Source organism: Panthera onca, chromosome F1, assembly GCF_046562875.1.
Source record: "Panthera onca isolate mPanOnc1 chromosome F1, mPanOnc1 haplotype 2, whole genome shotgun sequence".
Taxonomy (NCBI): Eukaryota; Metazoa; Chordata; class Mammalia; order Carnivora; family Felidae; genus Panthera; species Panthera onca.
The window spans coordinates 20,523,471-20,528,034 of record NC_138355.1 but is presented as its reverse complement, the minus strand read 5'-3'; the positions used below and the strand labels follow the sequence as shown (position 1 = coordinate 20,528,034).

Below are 4,564 nucleotides of genomic sequence, written 5' to 3'. Positions count from 1 at the left end.
CACCTCCCCTCCTGCATGCTTTCGTCACATTCCAACAGGCAGAAGAGAAGCATTTTTTTGAACACTTATTCATGGTTTCCTCGGAATAATATTCCGGTTGAGGCCAGGTGGCAAAAGAAGGCTGAGCTGTGGTGGAGACCGCCCAGGAGTGGTGAGCTGGCCAACCCCAGTGTCTGGGCAGCTCCGTGGTGCACACCAGCACTTCCGGGCCTCCTGCAAAAGCACCTGAAAGACTTGGTCATTGAGCCCTGTATGAAGCAGGGGCCCGGAAACTGAGGCCTGCCCCTTGTTTTAATACGGTCTGCTAGCTAAGAATCGAACATAAAGCCAAAGGGTATTTTTGTGTGCAACATGTGAAAATTATGTGAAATGCAAATTTTAAGTATCTCTAATACAGAAAGCTTCCTGGGAACACGGCCACACCCATGTTGTACCCATTTGAGTTGTTACGACAGAGACCATATGGACTGCAAAGCCTAGAATGTCTACTCTTTGGCCCTTCACAGATTTGTCCACCCCTGGTTGAAAGGAACGTCTCTTCCCCTTAAAGGCTGCCCTACCGGACCTGCCAGTTCAAGCACCCACCTTTGTAGGGCGGCAGGAACCTGAGCTGCTGGGGAGTCACTGTGCCCCTGTTCTAAGCCCTCATGTACAGGTCTCCATGGAAATACTCTTGCCCTCTCTTGGACCTTACACAAAAGACCTCCTGTCGCCATAACCGCGGAGTTACATATGGCGTTTACTGTCCTGTGACCTCCTTTTTCATTCTAGGACCATGGAATGAGTCCCTGCAGAGGAAACACGACATTTGTGACCATACAGCCACTTACTTATCCGTGGTCCAGAGAAGAGGGCTGAGGGCGGGATGGAGAGGTGAAGGCTGTCTTCAGAGGGCTTAGATGTTGTCCCCCTGGTAGAAGCAGAATGTTTCTGGCATGTTCTCAGCACTAGAGATACGAACTTGGTCCGAGGAGAGCTGAATCAGAATCGTTAGGAGGCAGTAAGCCCACCTCCTTCATCACGAATGCTAGGTCCACTCACTGGGCTTGCCACACTGGATGGCCATTTTCTTTTTTGAATCTTCTCTCTCAACCTTTTTGTCCTTAGAACTCTCAAGAAGGAGTGTCACATTAAAAAAAAAAAAAAGTTTGGACCCACTCTCAGCCCAAAGAGTTTATCTTACTAAGTTGTCTCAGCAAGAGAAAAGAGAAGTACTATGACTCATTGTAATAAGGTAGATATTGTGACAAGAAAGATGTTAACATCTTAATGAAAGCCCTGAGGGGAAATTTGCATAACACAATCTCTTTGTTGCTTAAAAAAAGCCACTGATGCCTTATTAAAAAAAATCAAAACCCAATTTTGTTAAATATTCAGTCTGGGAATGATTTGGAATATTTCCTTTATCTCCTGGGTGTTTTTTTTTTTTCCCCTGACAGAATGACAGATGCTCTGGGTTGAAGGGGCCCATCTTCCCTCCGCCCACCTTCCTTGAGGGCCCTGTGGTGTGGTGGGCACACTGTCTTATTCCCTCTGGAGCCCCATGCTTTCAGAAGTCCTTTCAGGAAGAAGCAGAGGACAGAGACTGAAAACTCTGAGATTTCTATCAAAAGATGCCATTGTTCACGCCTCCCCCCATCCTTCCACTCACCCATGCCTTCAACTCCATTAAAAAATCTCAATTGGATTTGAGTCTCCTGAAATCTGTTTTTCATTTTGAAATTTGTCTGACATTTTTGGCAGATTGTTTCTTGAACGCACCCACTGATGGGGAGCTCACTCCCTCTTCAGGCAGGATAGGCTACATCCGGCTGGAATCTGCCTCCTATTAACCCCCCCTACTGTCCTAGCCGTCCCCCTTTGGGATTAACCAATGACCCAAATCCTCTGCTTTCTGGCAGCTCTTCACACAGTTGTAGACAACGATGTGTATGTTCTTCAGGTCCTGCAACAGCAATTTGTTTTTCAATCACATAGTAACATTAAAAAGGTGCACTGAGCCCCACCCCTTGGGCTGGTGTTTGGTGGCGTCACAATGTCAATCTACTTTCCACCACGTCTCCATCCCTGGAAGCCAGGCGGTACTCTCTTCTTATGCTGATGCGCCTCCCACAGTTAAGAGGTGGGGGGAGGGGGGGCTCACAACGGCATCACCCCTAGTGGTTAAGGCAACTTGCCACAGGGCAAAAGGTTTTAGCTGCAGTGGCATTGGTTGTTCTTTAAAAGAAGAGTTGAATTTGCACCCCATTGGGAGATATGGCAAGTTCTGCTTGTGTGTGTGTGTGTGTGTGTGTGTGCGCGCGCGCGCGCGCGCGCGTTGGGGGGGTGGAGAGGCGGGAGGTGGACTCTCCAGCTCCTTCTGACATCAGGCGCGATGGGAGGTCTGAAGGAGATGCTTCTATCCTCCGGGTATATCATACCAAAGAAGGGGATTTTATTGAATGCCAGGGGATAAGGAAAGCAAAGCACTGCAGGGACATTTGGTCAGTGGGGTCTCCATCGGATAAGAGTAGAAGGAGGAGTGGCCTCAATGAACCAAGTCAAGGTAATTGACTTGCCCAACGTCAGGAGGTCACTCGAGAGTGGGTGGTGAGCAGCCGTTTCCTCCCTTATTCCTTCCTCTAACCACACCCCCCACCCTGCAGTGCACGGATCCGGAGTGTGTTCTTCGCAGAGCACCAGCAGCAGCGATGGTAGCCTCACCCCCACGGGCAACCCAAATTGTTGCAGTGTTACCTGCCTTCCCCAGCGCCCTGCATCCTGGCCCGTGGCTGCAATCGCTATTCTTGGCGGAGACTCTAGTGGGGACAAGAAACAAACCAAACAAATGGCCAGCCCTTTCGTGGCCCAGTTTCCAAGGTAGGGCATCTATATTTAGCCCTTTCAGAGCGGGTCAGCTCTAGGGTGAGGCCCCTGCTCCTGAGGCTCAGACTGAGCCAGACCACAGAGGAGAGGTGAACTCCCAGCGGAATATTCTGGGCTTCGCTTGATTTCAAGCCAGCAGCCAGTCTCAAAGTGACTTTATGGATAAGGGGAAAAAGTTCTGCAAGAATCGTATCTGTTTTTCGCCTGCGTCATGGTCTGCCTTCGCTCACTCTGCCACCAAGAGGGTGCCAGCGTGGTGCTCAGACTCTGAGCCATACACCTCCCTTTCTGTCACCCTAGTTCGGGGGCACTGACAGTTATGAGTGACAAGTGTGGCTCTAGGGCCCTAAGGGGTGGCTCGACCTCAGGGGTCATTTGAGAAGAACGGACTCTGGGCGCTCAAAAGCAGAGCCTTCCAGATGTGAAGAGACATCTGGGCCACTTCCCTCTTTTTGTGGCGCCTCGTATATTAAAATAAAAGAAGCAATTACAAATGAGTTATAAAAATTGAGGAATATTGGAAATGCTTACCTTTTACAAATCAGAACTCTTTACAGAAAAAATGCAGTCTAATGTATTTTAATAGTCACAGAAACTAGATGTTCAGAATCATGCTGGACAGCGTTGTATGGTCCCAAACTTAAATTTGAGGTTGAACGATGATGTCTTCTTTCTTTAGTCCCATTATCTTTAGGACTGGATGCGTAACTTTATTTAGGGGAGAAGGTCAAAGGTCTAATTTGAGGCCACGGTGAATGTAGAAGCCATTTGACTCTGCTGTCCTCTTTGTCTCTTCTGAGCTCTTCCAGCTGTGTGATGTGGACCATTCATGTCTTCATCAGGGCAGAGGACATAACTTTGTGTTTTTGGCTTTTTTGATTTATTAAAGGTCTGCTTGTTTAAGATACATAAAGGTCAAACTATTCTTTCATGGTGGAGCCATCATGAAGCATGTTTAGGGGCAGGACAAAGATCCTGGTCATAACACTTCCAAGATGGCACCCAATGATCTTTGCCCACACATCCTCCTATATTATATAGAGCTGACCTTGCAATCAATGAGATACTGTGGAAATGGGGGAGCATGACTCCCAAGGCTGGGTCAGCAAAGACATTGTGGCTTCTGCCTTGCTCCCTCTTGGGCTCCATGAGAACCCAGGTACTGTGTCCTGAAGACACTCAAGTAGCCCATGGAGAGGACCAAATGGGGAGGAACTGAGGCCTCCTACCCACAACGAGATTCAGTGAGCGTGCCATCTGGAAGTAGATCCTCTTGTTCCAGTTGAGCGTTCAGATGACAGCAGCCTCCTGAGACATCCTGAGCCAGAAGGACCCAGCAGAGCCACTTCCAGGTTCCTGACATTCAGAAACATTCAGAAGCTCATTCAGAAACGAGCTTACAGTCGTTGTAAGCTGCTAAGTTTGGAAGTAATTTGTTATTCAGCAACAAATGACTGACATTGTCATATTATGTAACAAACGTAGGAAATAACTAACCGGGGTCACCCAGGTCACAGTCTGTAGTTATTCACCACCTTCTCCTTGCCTGGCCTGCTGTCTGAAATTCCTACGCTTCGGACACGTTCTCTACTGGACATAATTTTCAGGAGTGTCATCTTAAAAGGCCAAGAGCTCTGTACGAGTTCTCGTCTTAACCCTTAAACTGCAACGCGCTGACCCCTGGATGGACACAGTTCAC

General features: G+C 48.3%; 1 long non-coding RNA gene across 1 annotated transcript; it reads left to right on the top strand.

The window, feature by feature from the left end:
- The first annotated feature begins 2,341 nt into the window (after window positions 1-2,341).
- On the top strand, window positions 2,342-4,229 carry LOC132686950 (uncharacterized). The gene is made up of 3 exons (XR_009613905.1): window positions 2,342-2,545; window positions 2,646-2,859; window positions 4,105-4,229. It is a non-coding gene; the product is annotated as an uncharacterized LOC132686950 (long non-coding RNA).
- The last annotated feature ends 335 nt before the right edge of the window (window positions 4,230-4,564 follow it).